Here is a 20,372-nt window from a genome sequence, read left to right on the forward strand (position 1 = left end):
AATGCATGAATTAGTTTTTCAGCATCACTCTGAGACAAGACCTTTCTAATTTTAGAGATATTGCGTAAATGCAAAAAAGCAGTCCTACATATTTGTTTAATATGCGCTTTGAATGACATATCCTGATCAAAAATGACTCCAAGATTTCTCACAGTATTACTATAGGTCAGGGTAATGCCATCCAGAGTAAGGATCTGGTTAGACACCATGTTTCTAAGATTTGTGGGGCCAAGTACAAGAACTTCAGTTTTATCTGAGTTTAAAAGCAGAAAATTAGAAGTCATCCATGTCTTTATGTCTGTAAGACAATCCTGCAGTTTAGCTAATTGGTGTGTGTCCTCTGGCTTCATGGATAGATAAAGCTGGGTATCATCTGCGTAACAATGAAAATTTAAGCAATGCCGTCTAATAATACTGCCTAAGGGAAGCATGTATAAAGTGAATAAAATTGGTCCTAGCACAGAACCTTGTGGAACTCCATAATTAACCTTAGTCTGTGAAGAAGATTCCCCATTTACATGAACAAATTGTAATCTATTAGATAAATATGATTCAAACCACCACAGCGCAGTGCCTTTAATACCTATGGCATGCTCTAATCTCTGTAATAAAATTTTATGGTCAACAGTATCAACAGCAGCACTGAGGTCTAACAGAACAAGCACAGAGATGAGTCCACTGTCCGAGGCCATAAGAAGATCATTTGTAACCTTCACTAATGTTGTTTCTGTACTATGATGAATTCTAAAACCTGACTGAAACTCTTCAAATAGACCATTCCTCTGCAGATGATCAGTTAGCTGTTTTACAACTACCCTTTCAAGAATTTTTGAGAGAAAAGGAAGGTTGGAGATTGGCCTATAATTAGCTAAGATAGCTGGGTCAAGTGATGGCTTTTTAAGTAGTGGTTTAATTACTGCCACCTTAAAAGCCTGTAGTACATAGCCAACTAATAAAGATAGATTGATCATATTTAAGATTGAAGCATTAAATAATGGTAGGGCTTCCTTGAGCAGCCTGGTAGGAATGGGGTCTAATAGACATGTTGATGGTTTGGATGAAGTAACTAATGAAAATAACTCAGACAGAACAATCTGAGAGAAAGAGTCTAACCAAATACCGGCATCACTGAAAGCAGCCAAAGATAACGATACGTCTTTGGGATGGTTATGAGTAATTTTTTCTCTAATAGTTAAAATTTTATTAGCAAAGAAAGTCATGAAGTCATTACTAGTTAAAGTTAAAGGAATACTCGGCTCAATAGAGCTCTGACTCTTTGTCAGCCTGGCTACAGTGCTGAAAAGAAACCTGGGGTTGTTCTTATTTTCTTCAATTAGTGATGAGTAGTAAGATGTCCTAGCTTTACGGAGGGCTTTTTTATAGAGCAACAGACTCTTTTTCCAGGCTAAGTGAAGATCTTCTAAATTAGTGAGATGCCATTTCCTCTCCAACTTACGGGTTATCTGCTTTAAGCTGCGAGTTTGTGAGTTATACCACAGAGTCAGGCACTTCTGATTTAAAGCTCTCTTTTTCAGAGGAGCTACAGCATCCAAAGTTGTCTTCAATGAGGATGTAAAACTATTGACGAGATACTCTATCTCACTTACAGAGTTTAGGTAGCTACTCTGCACTGTGTTGGTATATGGCATTAGAGAACATAAAGAAGGAATCATATATATATATATATATATATATATATATATATATACACACACACAAACATAAATATACACCTACACATACAAAATACTATATATTTACAAGCCGAAGCAAAAAACAAAAACACCCTAACCCTCATTACCCTTCCTCCTCCCTATACCTAGAAAAAAACCATATTTTTGTACTGCTGTTTGAACTGGTTCATGCTTGGACATTACTTGAGCCCCACTCCCAATCTGTTCCACATCCTCACCCCACAGACAGAAATACAGAAACCTTTTAATGTTGTTCGTGCCCACTGATGCTTTAAATTAAATTTCCCTCTCAGATTGCAATCCCCTGATCTGTTAAAAAACATATTTTTAATATTTGCTGGAAGTAAATTGTTTATTGCTTTATACACGATTTGTACTGTTTGAAAATGAACCAATTCTGTGAATTTTAAGATTTTGGATTGTAAAAATAGTGGATTTGTATGATCTCTATAGCCAGTATTATGAATAATTCTTGTAGCTCTTTTCTGCATTACTGATAGTGATTGTGTTGTACCTTTATAAGTATTACCCCATACCTCTGCACAGTACTGTAAATATGGTAAAACCAGTGAGCAGTAAAGAATGCGGAGTGAGTTGTGGTCCAGAATATGTTTCGCTTTGTTTAGAACTGAAATGCTTCTTGACAGTTTACTTTGTATATGTTTTATATGTTTCCAGTTTATCTTATCTATTATCACCCCCAGAAACTTATTTTCATGTACCCTTTCAATATCTACCCCCTCGACTTGTAACTGAACCTGTATGTCTGTATTACAATAGCCAAATAACATGTATTTTGTTTTACTTAAGTTTAATGATAATTTGTTTCTGTCAAACCATATTTTCAATTTTCCCATTTCTATACTGATCCTCCTCAGTAACTCCTGCAAATCCCCCCTGAACAAAAAATGTTTGTGTCATCTGCAAATAATACTAATTTTAATATTTTGGAAACATTGACAATGTCATTTATATAAATTAGAAACAGTTTTGGACCCAATACTGACCCCTGTGGGACGCCACAAGCATTGTCCAAGCATGATGATGTATATTCCCCCAACTTGCCTCTACTGGTGGTTGGCTCTCACTGCGGTATTGTATCACTTCCTGTTCCGGAGCACAGCTGTGTTTTTCTGTATCTGTTAGCTGTTTAATCTGCGCAGTTAGATTGATCTAGTTATCTAGATTACGATTTGTTTCCCAGTGTAATCTTTACGTGCCTTAACTAAAGCACTCCTTCTGCTGAATCACCTCTAAATTATTTACACATTATTCACTTTGCGTGTTTTTAGGAATCCGCTAGCTTAGCGTAGCTACTAGCTCTTAGCCGATTTAGCATGGCGGCTTCTCCTGTCTCTCCCGCACTTTTCTGCTCTGGGTGTGAAATGTTTAGTTATTCCTCGGCCTCCTTTAGCAGTAACGGTACTTGTAATAAGTGTAGCTTATTCGTAGCTTTGGAGGCCAGGCTGGGCGAATTGGAGACTTGGCTCCGCACCGTGGAAAATTCTACAGCTAGCCAGGCCCCTGTAGTCGGTGCGGACCAAGGTAGCTTAGCCGCCGTTAGTTACCCCCTGGCAGATCCCGAGCAGCCGGGAAAGCAGGCTGACTGGGTGACTGTGAGGAGGAAGCGTAGCCCTAAACAGAAGCCCCGTGTACACCGCCAACCCGTTCACATCTCTAACCGTTTTTCCCCACTCGACGACACACCCGCCGAGGATCAAACTCTGGTTATTGGCGACTCTGTTTTGCGAAATGTGAAGTTAGCGACACCAGCAACCATAGTCAATTGTCTTCCGGGGGCCAGAGCAGGCGACACTGAAGGAAATTTGAAACTGCTGGCTAAGGCTAAGCGTAAATTTGGTAAGACTGTAATTCACGTCGGCAGTAATGACACCCGGTTACGCCAATCGGAGGTCACTAAAATTAACATTAAATCGGTGTGTAACTTTGCAAAAACAATGTCGGACTCTGTAGTTTTCTCTGGGCCCCTCCCCAATCAGACCGGGAGTGACATGTTTAGCCGCATGTTCTCCTTGAATTGCTGGCTGTCTGAGTGGTGTCCAAAAAATGAGGTGGGCTTCATAGATAATTGGCAAAGCTTCTGGGGAAAACCTGGTCTTGTTAGGAGAGACGGCATCCATCCCACTTTGGATGGAGCAGCTCTCATTTCTAGAAATCTGGCCAATTTTCTTAAATCCTCCAAACCGTGACTATCCAGGGTTGGGACCAGGAAGCAGAGTTGTAGTCTTACACACCTCTCTGCAGCTTCTCTCCCCCTGCCATCCCCTCATTACCCCATCCCCGTAGAGACGGTGCCTGCTCCCAGACTACCAATAACCAGCAAAAATCTATTTAAGCATAAAAATTAAAAAAGAAAAAATAATATAGCACCTTCAACTGCACCACAGACTAAAACAGTTAAATGTGGTCTATTAAACATTAGGTCTCTCTCTTCTAAGTCCCTGTTGGTAAATGATATAATAATTGCTCAACATATTGATTTATTCTGCCTTACAGAAACCTGGTTACAGCAGGATGAATATGTTAGTTTAAATGAGTCAACACCCCCGAGTCACACTAACTGTCAGAATGCTCGTAGCACGGGCCGGGGCGGAGGATTAGCAGCAATCTTCCATTCCAGCTTATTAATTAATCAAAAACCCAGAGCTTTAATTCATTTGAAAGCTTGACTCTTAGTCTTGTCCATCCAAATTGGAAGTCCCAAAAACCAGTTTTATTTATTATTTATCGTCCAGCTGGTCGTTACTGTGAGTTTCTCTGTGAATTTTCAGACCTTTTGTCTGACTTAGTGCTTAGCTCAGATAAGATAATTATAGTGGGCGATTTTAACATCCACACAGATGCTGAGAATGACAGCCTCAACACTGCATTTAATCTATTATTAGACTCTATTGGCTTTGCTCAAAAAGTAAATGAGTCCACCCACCACTTTAATCATATCTTAGATCTTGTTCTGACTTATGGTATGGAAATAGAAGACTTAACAGTATTCCCTGAAAACTCCCTTCTGTCTGATCATTTCTTAATAACATTTACATTTACTCTGATGGACTACCCAGCAGTGGGGAATAAGTTTCATTACACTAGAAGTCTTTCAGAAAGCGCTGTAACTAGGTTTAAGGATATGATTCCTTCTTTATGTTCTCTAATGCCATATACCAACACAGTGCAGAGTAGCTACCTAAACTCTGTAAGTGAGATAGAGTATCTCGTCAATAGTTTTACATCCTCATTGAAGACAACTTTGGATGCTGTAGCTCCTCTAAAAAAGAGAGCTTTAAATCAGAAGTGCCTGACTCCGTGGTATAACTCACAAACTCGTAGCTTAAAGCAGATAACCCGTAAGTTGGAGAGGAAATGGCGTCTCACTAATTTAGAAGATCTTCACTTAGCCTGGAAAAAGAGTCTGTTGCTCTATAAAAAAAAGCCCTCCGTAAAGCTAGGACATCTTTCTACTCATCACTAATTGAAGAAAATAAGAACAACCCCAGGTTTCTTTCCAGCACTGTAGCCAGGCTGACAAAGAGTCAGAGCTCTATTGAGCTGAGTATTCCATTAACTTTAACTAGTAATGACTTCATGACTTTCTTTGCTAACAAAATTTTAACTATTAGAGAAAAAATTACTCATAACCATCCCAAAGACGTATCGTTATCTTTGGCTGCTTTCAGTGATGCCGGTATTTGGTTAGACTCTTTCTCTCCGATTGTTCTGTCTGAGTTATTTTCATTTGTTACTTCATCCAAACCATCAACATGTTTATTAGACCCCATTCCTACCAGGCTGCTCAAGGAAGCCCTACCATTATTTAATGCTTCGATCTTAAATATGATCAATCTATCTTTGTTAGTTGGCTATGTACCACAGGCTTTTAAGGTGGCAGTAATTAAACCATTACTTAAAAAGCCATCACTTGACCCAGCTATCTTAGCTAATTATAGGCCAATCTCCAACCTTCCTTTTCTCTCAAAAATTCTTGAAAGGGTAGTTGTAAAACAGCTAACTGATCATCTGCAGAGGAATGGTCTATTTGAAGAGTTTCAGTCAGGTTTTAGAATTCATCATAGTACAGAAACAGCATTAGTGAAGGTTACAAATTATCTTCTTATGGCCTCGGACAGTGGACTCATCTCTGTGCTTGTTCTGTTAGACCTCAGTGCTGCTTTTGATACTGTTGACCATAAAATTTTATTACAGAGATTAGAGCATGCCATAGGTATTAAAGGCACTGCGCTGCGGTGGTTTGAATCATATTTGTCTAATAGATTACAATTTGTTCATGTAAATGGAAAATCTTCTTCACAGACTAAAGTTAATTATGGAGTTCCACAAGGTTCTGTGCTAGGACCAATTTTATTCACTTTATACATGCTTCCCTTAGGCAGTATTATTAGACGGTATTGCTTAAATTTTCATTGTTACGCAGATGATACCCAGCTTTATCTATCCATGAAGCCAGAGGACACACACCAATTAGCTAAACTGCAGGATTGTCTTACAGACATAAAGACATGGATGACCTCTAATTTCCTGCTTTTAAACTCAGATAAAACTGAAGTTATTGTACTTGGCCCCACAAATCTTAGAAACATGGTGTCTAACCAGATCCTTATGTTGGGAAAGTGTAGGAACACGGACCCACAACAGGGGGCGCAAATGAACGGACAATGGAGTAAGTCAAAATAACAACGCTTTACTGTTGTGAATGTGCACAACGAATACAACCAATTACAGAAATGGACAAAAGTCAATACACAAAGGTGTCGTGTGGGCAGGCTCGAAGATAGGAGACGCCTCTCCAAGGTAAGACCGGAACCACACGGCTTCCTCCGCCACAGGACCCCGGGAATACTGGAGCCGCCAAGTCCCGAACTCCCAGGTGGCCACTGCCTCCGCGTGTCGGACCTGGTACTGCTGGCGAGGGAAAAAGAACAGTTAGATGGGGGCGCGTTTGCACCCAGAACTCCGAACGGCAGGAAAGGTACCTCCACCTCTCGTTGGAACAGTAAACCAATAACTAGCTCAGTCAAAACTGTGTACTCAGTAGGCTTTGATATGTTACCTCTCTGGTAGAAACGATATCTCGGCAATGCGGTGGAGATGCCGTCCTGCTGATATACCCCACTGATGATTGCCGTCAGCTGTCTCAGGTGATGGGTGACAGCTGTCACCGAGGCTGCTCCCGTGAGGCGGCGGCGCCCTCTGGTGCCTGGAGCCCGCACTCCAGGCAGGGCGCCCTCTGGTGATGGTGGGCCAGCAGTACCTCCTCTTCAGCGGCCCACACAACACCTTACTCTGGATGGCATTACCCTGATGTCTAGTAATACTGTGAGAAATCTTGGAGTCATTTTTGATCAGGATATGTCATTCAATGCGCATATTAAACAAATATGTAGGACTGCTTTTTTGTATTTACGCAATATCTCTAAAATTAGAAAGGTCTTGTCTCAGAGTGATGCTGAAAAACTAATTCATGCATTTATTTCCTCTAGGCTGGACTATTGTAATTCATTATTATCAGGTTGTCCTAAAAGTTCCCTGAAAAGCCTTCAGTTAATTCAAAATGCTGCAGCTAGAGTACTAACAGGGACTAGAAGGAGAGAGCATATCTCACCCATATTGGCCTCTCTTCATTGGCTTCCTGTTAATTCTAGAATAGAATTTAAAATTCTTCTTCTTACTTATAAGGTTTTGAATAATCAGGTCCCATCTTATCTTAGGGACCTCATAGTACCATATCACCCCAATAGAGCGCTTCACTCTCAGACTGCAGGCTTACCTGTAGTTCCTAGGGTTTGTAAGAGTAGAATGGGAGGCAGAGCCTTCAGCTTTCAGGCTCCTCTCCTGTGGAACCAGCTCCCAATTCAGATCAGGGAGACAGACACCCTCTCTACTTTTAAGATTAAGCTTAAAACTTTCCTTTTTGCTAAAGCTTATAGTTAGGGCTGGATCAGGTGACCCTGAACCATCCCTTAGTTATGCTGCTATAGACTTAGACTGCTGGGGGGTTCCCATGATGCACTGAGTGTTTCTTTCTCTTTTTGCTCTGTATGCACCACTCTGCATTTAATCATTAGTGATTGATCTCTGCTCCCCTCCACAGCATGTCTTTTTCCTGGTTCTCTCCCTCAGCCCCAACCAGTCCCAGCAGAGGACTGCCCCTCCCTGAGCCTGGTTCTGCTGGAGGTTTCTTCCTGTTAAAAGGGAGTTTTTCATTCCCACTGTCGCCAAGTGCTTGCTCACAGGGGGTCGTTTTGACCGTTGGGGTTTTTACGTAATTATTGTATGGCCTTGCCTTACAATATAAAGCGCCTTGGGGCAACTGTTTGTTGTGATTTGGCGCTATATAAATAAAATTGATTTGATTTGATTTGACTGAGCCTGTTCCTTTCAGACGATGTGATGGTGTCTCCTGTCTCCAGCTCTGTGGAACTTGATGATGTGAAGGAGGGATGTGACGTTGTTTCCATCGAGTCTGCTGGCTATAGGACCAGAGTGTGGGTGTCAGGTCTCTCATCTGTGGCTTCCAGTGTGGATGGTGCTGCTCAGTTGGAGGACACTGATGTTGGTTCGCATTTGGATGTGGCTCCTTACACTCCTGCCATGATGTATCCACCTGCTGTTCAGTCAACTCATGTTCCAGCGCTGCCTGATGTCTCCATGACTGAAGCCACAATGTCCAGTGGTGGTTTGGGTGACCCCAATGCATCTGCTGACGGCAGTTCTCCTGATTCAGACCGACCAGTTGTTGACAGCCTCCCAGATCTCACTTCAGGTGCACAGGTTCGGACCATAGCTGAGACGACTTCGCACAGCTGTGTGGCACTTAAAGAGATATGCAACGTTACAGACAGAACAAAGTCCAGAACGGGGAGATGTTTGAAACCAGTGACCAGGCTTATTGAGATTATGCATCAGAAAATGAGGCTAGTGTCATAAACATTGCCTGTTTCTGTGTAAATTGTTCGAGATGCGATAATTATAAGTGCAGTTCAGAGTACCTTAGGAATATGTGGGAACATTTTTTTTTTCTTTCTGCTCATATGTTGCACTATTTCAAGGCATAGCAATGGGTTTAAGGGGATCTCTTTTCTTTTGCTTTTCTGCACTGAGGTATTTCACAGTCATGAAGGTTTATGAAATATGTGACGGGCATATTTTTCTCCATGTATGGTGATGGGGTCTGGCCAACTTCCTCTCATACTGGCTCTTGTGGGGAGCGTTTTTTTTTACTGAGTTTTTTTTGTGATTGTGATCTGAGTAAGTGACCTCAGCAGGTGTTATGGTGCAAAATAGTGTCGTGCATGTAGATGTGTATGTGCCCTCTGTTGTATTGTTCATGCTTAGTGAGTTGTGCTGGTCAGTAATTAATTTTCTTTTTTTTTTTCTCTCTCTCTCAATTATGCGCAAGTGGTATTTAGCGGGGGGGGGGGGGGGGGGTGTAACGGAGTTAATATGGTATTTTAACTCCACTTGCCATAATTTTTTTTATTTTCTTAAGCACTTGTGCAGTTGTGGCTCCAGGGCACCCTCTAGTGACAGAGTATATAAGTGCAACTGGCAGCCGTAGCCCGTGCCAGTTATATTAAGACATGCCACAGGTGAGTTGTCTGTTGTAGTACTCTGTACCAATTTATATAAATTGTTATCACTCTGTGAACTTAGGAAAGCATGGAGCCGAGTTGTGATGTAATTAAGAGCCACAACGAGTAGTTGCTGGAATTTTACATATTAAAAATAATGCTTAAGGGCATAATGTGCATGCTAACTACTTTAGCTTCGGTGCTAAATATACATACTCGTCTTTTTAAAGTGCTGTCTGAGCCGACGTGAGCCAAGTGCAGGACTGACCAGTATTTACTCTGTTTCACACAGGTATGTTTTGTTATTGTTATAAATTATGTCCATATGTATTATATGGCCAATTATATTAAGACATGCCACAGTGCTGTCTGAGCCGACGTGAGCCAAGTGCAGGACTCACCAGTATTTACTCTGTTTCGCACAGAGACCATTCTGCCTCCTGATGACTTTCTTAAAAAAAATACACAACGCAGAGTCGAAGGGTTGTTTGAACCAGCCAGTTGTAATGCAGTGCAACTGAGCGCCGGTTACACATACTCATAAACAAAAATAGCTCAGCATGTCATACTGTATTTCCATTAAAGGCAGACAAGCTGATTTGGATGAGGCACTGGTGGACTATGTTGTAGAAGATGCACAACCGTTCAAAATAGTGGAGACCAAAGCCTTCAAGGCTTTACTACAAAGGTTTCACCCAACATATGCCTACCTCCAGAGGAGAAGACCTGCTCAAATACTGGGTGACACGAGTCACAGTCAATCCCAGTTTACAGAGAATGGCAAAAATATTTGTTGATGCCAGCAACATCAGTGCCTTGTGAGCGGGTCTTCTCCAAAGCTGGAGAGGTGGTGAGACAGAAGAGGAGCTGATTAAAGTCCAGCACCGTTGAAATTATTCTTTTTTTGAATAAAAATTGTTGAAAGTTGCACAATCACCGTCTCCTATCCCCTGTATTCTAATTTACTAATTCAATCAATCAATCAATTTTTTTTTTTTTATATAGCGCCAAATCACAAACAGTTGCCCCAAGGCGCTTTATATTGTAAGGCAAGGCCATACAATAATTATGTAAAACCCCAACAGTCAAAACGACCCCCTGTGAGCAAGCACTTGGCGACAGTGGGAAGGAAAAACTCCCTTTTAACAGGAAGAAACCTCCAGCAGAACCAGGCTCAGGGAGGGGCAGTCTTCTGGGACTGGTTGGGGCTGAGGGAGAGAACCAGGAAAAAGACATGCTGTGGAGGGGAGCAGAGATCAATCACTAATGATTAAATGCAGAGTGGTGCATATAGAGCAAAAAGAGAAAGAAACAGTGCATCATGGGAACCCCCCAGCAGTCTATGTCTATAGCAGCATAACTAAGGGATGGTTCAGGGTCACCTGATCCAGCCCTAACTATAAGCTTTAGCAAAAAGGAAAGTTTTAAGCCTAATCTTAAAAGTAGAGAGGGTGTCTGTCTCCCTGATCTGAATTGGGAGCTGGTTCCACAGGAGAGGAGCCTGAAAGCTGAAGGCTCTGCCTCCCATTCTACTCTTACAAACCCTAGGAACTACAAGTAAGCCTGCAGTCTGAGAGCGAAGTGCTCTATTGGGGTGATATGGTACTACGAGGTCCCTAAGATAAGATGGGACCTGATTATTCAAAACCTTATAAGTAAGAAGAAGAATTTTAAATTCTATTCTAGAATTAACAGGAAGCCAATGAAGAGAGGCCAATATGGGTGAGATATGCTCTCTCCTTCTAGTCCCCGTTAGTACTCTAGCTGCAGCATTTTGAATTAACTGAAGGCTTTTTAGGGAACTTTTAGGACAACCTGATAAGAATGAATTACAATAGTCCAGCCTAGAGGAAATAAATGCATGAATTAGTTTTTCAGCATCACTTTGAGACAAGACCTTTCTAATTTTAGATTCTAATCTAATTACAGCAACATAAGCACAAGTTGCAGAAGCACATGTCTTTCTCACTTTTCCCGTCACATTTTATCCAAATATAGTTTGAGGAATGATAACACAAATCTACATATAGTCTACAATAAAGGCTTTCATAACCATGATGTGTGCATCTGTAGGGACTATTTATTACATTAACAAAGACAATAATACATATGACTTTTTTTATTATTATTTTTCAAGAACAAACCACATGAGTCATGAATTAATGCAACATTTGTCAGGGCACTCGCTCAAGGTAATTCTCAAAGCAATCCAGCAGATGTCACCCTTCAAACTGTATCAAACGCGTCGAAGCAGTGTGTCGATTTTCAGCCAGTTGTGTTGCAGTGGCTCATTGGTTCATGAGGCTTCGAAATTGCCATCAGTAGTGCATACAGTAGGCCTACTAAAGTATAGATCCCTGAGAATGAAAACTTTCAGAAAATTAAGTAAATTATAAAATATGTTAAGAAAAAGGAAAATAGAGGAATCACTTCATTTAAATTTACAACAATACCAATTCACCAGCCTTATCAATCAATATATTGATTGATAAGGCTGGTGAATTATATATAGTAGTTAATAGAACGTCCCCTCAACGTGCACACAACGTTCCAAAGAAACGTCCAAAAACTGTAACAAGTAAACGTTCCTGATGGAAGTTGCCAGGAGGTGGACAAAACATTCCCAATTGTGCAACGAAAATGTAACCTCCCAGCAGCAGCTGCTACAAAAAGCAGCAGCTGCTTTGTAGCAGCTGCTGCCACAGTATACAGATGCCAGCATTTTTTAATACTTGTATTTTTATTTTTCATCTCTGATCTGCTTATGCTTTTACATGCACACGTCTGAAATAAATAAATTAACTGAAAACACCGACATCTGCCTCGACAAGTAAATAAAACACCAGCATGTGCTCCGGCACATAAAGATGCCACCGGAAGTGCTACGAGAAACACAAAAACAGCAGCAGCTGCCACAACACATGTAGATGCAACAGGAAGTGCTGAGACAAGATGCTGCTGCCACAAAATGCATCTGCTGTCTCTCATATCTTGAAATAGCTGCGTACATGAAAGGGGCTTATTGTATATAATTTACTAATGCAAACTGAAAATTAATTATTTAAACATGCAATGTGAGATAGCTCTTACTAAGTAGGTTTGAGATGGCAAAATTGGCACTTTAGTCCAATTCATGCCGCTGAGGCTAAATTATGCTTCTTTTGAGACATTGATAGTTTGCTAGATGCTGACTGACTCATAAATACATACAGATACTAATTATTTTATTTAAAAAAAATTGCATAACAAGTTTGTTCAGTTGAGTAGCACTTCGTTTATTTACAAATTTATGTACAGAGACGCAGGGATGAAAAATCTCCGCTTTTTGGAAGATTTCTGCTCTTTTGCCAATCGTCTGGGTCATTTTTGAGGTCAGTGTAAATCTTTAGTTGTATCGGTTTATGTTATCAAGTAGTCGTCAGTTTAAAGGACATGCTTTAGCTAGGGTCTGGTGGGAGCTGCTTCAAATACTTTTGTGACTATCTGAGGAATACCGGATTACTACACAGGATATGAGTTGAGATTTTTTTTATTATTATTATTTTAAATTTGGTTTTGTGGCTGTTAGACTCCTGGCCTTCGCTGCGGTCCTGTTGGTGGCGGTAATGCTCCATTGAAGCTGGTTGCCAACCGCCGAAGAAGAAGAAGAAGAAGAATCGATTAGGACAGCGCTGATGTAAAAGTAGAATGTCGTCGTGAAGAGGGTGAGTTACCTATTTGCAGAGTTTTTTCTGTTTTATCGGGGATGGATGTTCTGTTGGGTCGATAGTGATTCCTGCCGAGGGGGGATGTTTTAAGTTATTTGGCATTATTGGCTAAGGGCTAAGCTAACTAGCCGCTAATGTGGTCTGCTTCCGCCAACTACTGTTATGCATAATATGCATATGTTGCGGACATGAATGAGTGAAGCTCGTCAGCATCTCACCATGTTATTTAGGTCCTTTAGACTTTATTTTGAGTAAATGTTTCAAGGGAACATTAGCATGGCAAAAACCTTTCAGCTTCTGGAGGGGCTCTGTCCCCCATACTCTCCATCTTTTTAAACATTTTTGTGTTTTTGCTTTTCAGCTGACCCCCCTCAATACAGTCCTCTTACCCCATGCCACTTTACCATTTTTTTTTAAATGTAGATGTAAATTAATATTCAAAGTTTTCAGCTAGTTGACAGTAGGGCTGTACAATATGGCCAAATTGTCATATCTCAATATTGTCATATAAATTGTCAAGTAAATGTCACTTATATACATGCTGTCCATATTGTTGAGCCGCTTAGATGGGTAGGGAGAGTTCCCATGGGATTAAAAAAAAGCTTTTCAACCTACCATCCCTGGTTCTCAAGACCAGGCACCTAAGTTCTCTCTCTCTCTCTCTCTCTCTCTCTCTCTCTCTCTCTCTCTCTCTCTCTCTCTCTCTCTCTCTCTCTCTCTCTCTCTCTCAGATATTTTGGTGCACCGTAGTAAACACTAGTAGAGTTCCACCTTAGATTTGGAATGTATAATAGAAGATATACCTTACTGAATTGTCATATCAATTTGATATACGATATGACTATGAGTTGATACAAAGTGCAGCAACAGTGAAAATTAAACATTCTTAAACAAAACAGTAATAATACCACACTCATTTTGCACTCATCATAAGCTTAGGATACTGTGCCCTCCAAAAGCATTGGAACTAGGGATGGGTATCAGTCAGATTTTATCGATTCCGCTTATTCATCCGATTCCTTATCGATACCTCTTGTGAATTTTTTGTGTACTAAAAGTAGGCTTCACAGGTTTTCTATCTGTTTTATTCTTTTACTTCTGTTTTTATTATGTATTTGAATTTTTTAATTTTTATTTATTTTAATTTTTATGTTGAACTGTTCTATGTGAGGCACCTTGAGATGTCTTTTGTTGTGATTTGGTGTTTTATAAGCCGATTAAATTGAAATTGAATTGAAATTGAACAACATTTTATGGAGTCTTAAAGTAAATAAATATGAAATTGGTCACTGGATCCTTAAACTTTGGACATAATAAACCATGGTGGATCCTTGATCTCTGGACATAAATAGAAATAAACAAAATCGTCAGTTATTGTCAAAAGCATTTCCTTTCAGACATTATTGGCATGAATATCTTTCCATACATCTGAGCTGAGCTCTTGCAACAGTGGTGCGCTGCACGCCAGGATGTATTTTATAAAGAATGGAGGATGTCTCATTTTGGGAGGGGGAAAAAAAAAACCTTTTAGTCTATTGTAGTTTCTTGTCTGTATTACAGTGTTTGTAAGAGGTGTCATTTTATTTAAAGCGGCAATTCATTTTGAAGTGATTACCGTATTTTCCGGACTATAAGTCGCACTTTTTTACATGTTTTGGCCTGGGGTGCGACCTATACTCCGGTGCGACTTATAAATGAAAAATATACCGGTAGGATCTCAATTAATTTACTGTAACAAAACAATTTTACGTGACAGAGTCGATCTATGTTTTAAAATGGCCACCGGAAAAGGAAATGCAATGCATCATGGACACTGTAGTATGGTGGCCGTCCTATAAGTCACGCTGGTCGCGATAACCAATCAGAGAACAGAACGTTGGACGCGTATTCCTCACCTCACCCACAGCGTGTGAAGCTGACGAATACGGTGCTTGCTGTTATTCCGGCATGGCGAACAAAACAGCTTCAACCCTTGGATATCAGTGTGAGCAGAGTGTTTAAGTTGACGCTGAGAGCTGCGTGGGAGCACCGGGTGAGCGACGGCGGAGGATTAGTGTGTGCACTTGGAAGGAGCTGGCGTCGAAGATTGTGAATAGCGTTTGAAGCAGACGAACATGGTGTTTATTCCGGGACGGCTAACAAAACAGCTTCAACCCTTGGATATCAGTGTGAGCAGAGTTGACGCTGAGAGCTGCATGGGAGCACTGAGCGACGGCGGAGGATTAGCGTCTGCACTTGGAAGGAGCTGGATCGACAACGCTGGGTGGTCATGAGCTGCGCAGGTAGGTGCTGCATGGTTCGGCTCGCAATGTGGTCCGCAAAATACAAACATATCTGTAGGTAAAATGCAGCTCACGAGAGGGCACTCAAGACTTGTGTGACTGTTCCTGCGACTTCTGACTACCATAGAAAAATAAAAATTTCAACGTTACTGATAACTTAAGACAACGGAGAAGGCCCGCAAAAATGCCACCAAAAAGAAAATCATACTCTGCAGATTGTAAGTTACGACTGGTGAAATATGCATCTGAAAACGATAGCCGTCACAATATTATCATCTGAACTTTTCATGTTAAGTTAACATACCTGTATGTCCATGGGACTTATAGTCCAGTGCAACTTATTTATGGTTTATTTTTCTTTATAATGATAAAGTGGCTGGTGCGACTTATAGTCCGGAAAATACGGTAATTCGACCGGACTCTGTCTCGGCAGAGAGCCATGCATCGTTCGGAGCTGTACCAGTGGAACAGAGGACGAGTCTCATTTTTTGACTGCAACAAAGACAAGAGGCCCAGTTAGTGACTTTAATCCACACAAAAGTGACTCACGATATTTTAATGGCTTTGAGAGGGGTTAAGAAGCGAACTTGCCGTTTCTGAAGAGCAGCGAATCAAAGAACCAACGAGCTAATGGATCGAAGCATTGCTTCATTGGTTCACGCTGGTTCACGCTTCAAAGTGGTGTCGTGCTGCAGAAACACTACAGGGTCTGTAATCAATGTAGTGGAATGATCATTTTCCCAACAAACGCCCTCAAAAACAACGGCTGCTCTGAAGAACCGATAACGGAATCGTTAAGCAAGAAGGCTATTGATATCAGTGGATCAAATCATTTCTTAACAATACTCGAAAAGAACTGGTTCTCGATACCCAACCCTAATTGGAACACTTGGAATTTCATACATTTTAATTTGTTTATGCTGTTTTAAATACAAAAAATATAAAGAATTAAAATTTCTAAAATTATTTTCAAACTCAAACTGAAATCTGTAAAACTTGATAAAACCTGTAAATAATAATCAGTTTTATTGCCAGTTTTCTTTAGACAAGTCAGGGGATGGAAACATGAACATTTCCAAGTCACTGAATATGTCTTGAACTTTATTTACATCAATTATGAAGAAATACAAAAGTTTCTTTCACCAAAACATGAAATCTAGGCTTTCATCTCAAATGTACTTTTCTGTCAAATTGTAGCTGAACTTTCAGGTCTTCTTTTTAAGAAAATCCTCCTCTACACCACTTCATCAGGAAGCTGGAGTTTATATTTTTAATTAATTTATATCAAGTTGTGTTATCAACACAACAAGGTTATTCCTTAAATTTGTTGCCAGTCTGACAGCATCGTATGGTGTCCATCCACTTTTCAAAGACATAAAGATGAGACCAGAGGTGGCCAAACCGATCGATCGTATCTGTAGACCACAGGTTGAAAAATTTAGAAGTAGATTGAAGTATATTCATGTAGTACAGGTGAAGTAAAGCAGTTGTGCATTTCTTTACAGGTATGATTAGTTTCTGTTACTTAATGTTGAAAAGATATATGTGTAATTTCTTGTGAGAATACTAATAGAGGAGTGACTTTGAATTTGGAAGTTGTTTATTATTATTATTTTTTTTTTTTTCACCAAAATGGGTACTGCACTCACTAAAATTTATTGTTGAGTAGCCCCAGATTGCGTCTCAGAGCTTATAGAATTAAAAACATTTCTGGCCCTTACGTTTCAGCTTTTTAAATTTTTCACCACATTTGTTCCTGCAGCTGGTGAATATAAAATCAAACTTTTTACATCTTATAAAACATTTGAATTTGGAAACATTTACAATGTCTTATTGTAAATGAAATTGTCCCATTACTTTGTCACAAAATGGGGGGAATGTCTCATTTTTATTTCTCTTCCTGGTCACTGACCGTGTAAGTTCAGAACACTTCATTTTATTTTAACACCATCTTAGTTTGATCTAAACAAACATCTTAAGGCCCAGTCACACGGCACTTAATGAAGGGTGACGCAGCCCTGATGAAACAAGAAATCTGGACTTTCGTTGACTGTTGTTGGCATCGTTTAACCTTCGCGCAGCCCTGTTCGTGCAGCTGGCACTGTCAGGATTTTTAAACTGTTGAAAAATTTGAACGAAGGGCAACGAAAACCTCAATTCGTCTGTCTTGTTTTACTGTCGTTCTTGACGTTTTTTAATCGTTTGTTTAGTTTTTCTCACGTTATTGTTTAATTTGACTTCACTGGAGCAGCTGAACGTTTTCACACAGTGCAGAAGCTGGTTTGTGAGCGCCGAGGCTGCTGCTGCTTCATGTACCATCAGAAATTATAGGGCAAACTCAGTCTGTTTGCTTGGATTTTTTTTATATATATATTTGTGTGTGTGTGGGGCGGGGGGGGGGGGGGGGGGGGGGGTGAGCAGCTTCAATGGGCTCAGGCACCTTACATAGGCCAGAATTAATCTTTTGTGTGGATATAATTAATTATTTTGCCACAAGCAACTGTTGAATTTGAAACAACAAAAAAGTTGGCAGCAGGAGCTCCTGTGTGTGCTTATTATTTTGTATTAAATATAACAATATGAGTGTAGGAATGATAATCCAGTCCTTCTGTACATGTGGTAACAGGTAGATGAATCAAAATGATTATATAAAGAGGTGTTCTGGAAGGCAGAATTCACATTGTGGATCAGTGATCAGCTGGTGGAATAACCGCACATGAGTCAATGCGCGCCTTCACACGCACTGATTAATTTACTGCTCTGATATATTCAATCATATTTATTCTCCCTTTTGACAGTTTTCTGTTATAAATAAATATGTATGACTTAGAACATAATACAGTGATACAGCAGTGACCACAGCGCACTTTTTTTTTTTTTTTAAATTGGAGGAAGACGGAGCGCGCAGCGTGTCGTCAGACAGTGAGGGTTCTGATGATGATGGAGATGATCCCTCTTTTATTCTGGACGAGGAACCAGAGCAGGTTTTCCACCGACGTGGGCACAGATCTCCACAGCTTCTGTTTGCAGTTTCTCCAGGACTCGGCGCTGTGAGCTCCATCCCAGCACTGAGTCCTGGAATGCAGAGATGCAGACACACACTGCTCCAGCTGACTCCAGGCATGTTTTGTCGAGATCGTGAGCTTTGGTTTTGTTAATTTCCTCTTTCGTCCCTTTTGCGCTCTTACTTCGCAGACTGTTTGGTGATAAAAGCTCTTTCGTCCACCTTTTCTCAACGAATTGTGACGTTTTTTGCTTTTTCCCTTCGTTCAGGAATCGTTGTGTGCTGTGTGACTGGGCCATTAACAACATTAATATCATCTCTCTCTCTAATCAGTTGGTTGCAGCAGGTACGTAAGGAAAATGTGCATGTCAGGTGATCTCTAGGATCAGAGTTGGTGTCTCCTGCTTAAGGATGTCTGTCCCAGCACAAGGACATTTCGGTGTTGTCTCACACTTGTGATTGGTCAGCCTGGGCAGCAGAGCAGCAACAGATGATTAAATCGGCCTGTTTTTAGTCTTTCCACCACTTGGTCGTTGACTCTCTTTTGTTTGTGTGTTTTAAAGTCTTTCTGCAAACATGTCTGAAGTTCAGCAGTTGAGGGACATGTTGAAACTACAGCTAACACCTGCTGATGAAGGAATGATCGCAGACCAGGAAGAAGAAATGTGTCATTTAAAAGAAGAGAACAAAAGAGGTAAAGGACTGGATGCTGTTTTTAATCCTCCAAATCTCTTCAGGACGTCTCTTTTAATCTTGCAAATAGGAGGTTGTAACACTAAACTGTACTTTGGTCAAATGTTTAGGCATGGCTGTTTTTCATAATGTCGAGCATACAGCTGTACAAGATCTGTAATCTGGAATTTTCACATTTTATTTTCCACTAAAAAAGAAGTTTGAGGGAATCTGCAGCTGAACTAGTGTGGTGATTGAAACTCTATTTGGTGCATATAAGGTGTTTGTTACACAGGATGATGACAGTTGTGCCTCTGTTGTCCAACTTAAAATGTGCCCAATATGCAAAGTGGATGTGGAAACAGCTTTCTGTGTGATTGCTTCAGTGGCCCTATGAAGATGGGACGCCACAGATGACGTTACATTTCTACGGAGATCTGCTGCTTTTTTGACATACAGCATATGGTTGAAATGCATCATGTCATATTTCCTCACTGTGTAGAGAGACGGAGAGGAGTGGACACAATGAGCTAAATGGTTAATTTTTCCACTCTCTAGTTTGGCTCTAGTGTGTGTGTGCGCATGCATGTCTCTTCATTATTCACACGGGCAGCATCAGCTAATTCGCAGCAAAATAACATAATTGGATAATTAACACCTTGTACTGGAGTTTTTATGGCTGGAAAACAGTTGAGCCATGAAAAATGTAAACCGATTTATTAAGACTATTACAGGGACTGAAAAAAGTCACGTGACTGTTCTGGTTCAGAAAACTCACTTTTGCTGTAGCTGTAAGTCAAACTCTGGATTATAAAATTTGTGGAAAAAGACAAAGCTTGTAGTGAGTTCACAATGAACTTAATGTACAATATAATATGTGTAGGTATTTAGAGAAGGTCATATAATATTGATCATATCAATCTATATATTTTTGAAAAGCACATTTTCTCTATTTTAATATGCAACCCCAATTCCGGTGAAATTGGCACATTGTGTAAAATGTAAATAAAAACAGAATACAATGATTTGCAAATAGTTTTCAACCTATATTCAGTTGAATACACCACAAAGACTAGAAATTTAATGTTCAAACTGATAACCTTTATTGTTTATGTGCAAATATTTGCTCATTTTGAAATGGATGCCTGCAACACGTTATGTTATATGTGTAGGTATTTAGAGAAGTTCAAACTCAGCCACATGGGCCAGTGCATTCTGAGTGCTGGTCCCAAGCTCGGCTAAATGAGGAGGGTTGCGTCAGGAAGGGCGTCCAGCGTAAAACAAGCCAACCCAACTATGCAGACTAAAAATAGAATTTCTATACCGGATCGGTCGCGGCCCGGGTTAACCACGTCCGCCACCGGTGCTGTTGCCCAGCAGTGTGCCGGTGCAAATTGGGCTACTGCTGG

General features: G+C 40.4%; 1 long non-coding RNA gene across 1 annotated transcript; it reads left to right on the top strand.

Moving 5' to 3' along the window:
- The first annotated feature begins 718 nt into the window (after positions 1–718).
- Positions 719–13,152, top strand: LOC117525219. Its single transcript, XR_004564995.1, has 3 exons — positions 719–729; positions 11,553–11,555; positions 13,068–13,152. It is a non-coding gene; the product is annotated as an uncharacterized LOC117525219 (long non-coding RNA).
- The last annotated feature ends 7,220 nt before the right edge of the window (positions 13,153–20,372 follow it).

Source organism: Thalassophryne amazonica, chromosome 14 (assembly GCF_902500255.1).
Source record: "Thalassophryne amazonica chromosome 14, fThaAma1.1, whole genome shotgun sequence".
Lineage (NCBI taxonomy): Eukaryota > Metazoa > Chordata > Actinopteri > Batrachoidiformes > Batrachoididae > Thalassophryne > Thalassophryne amazonica.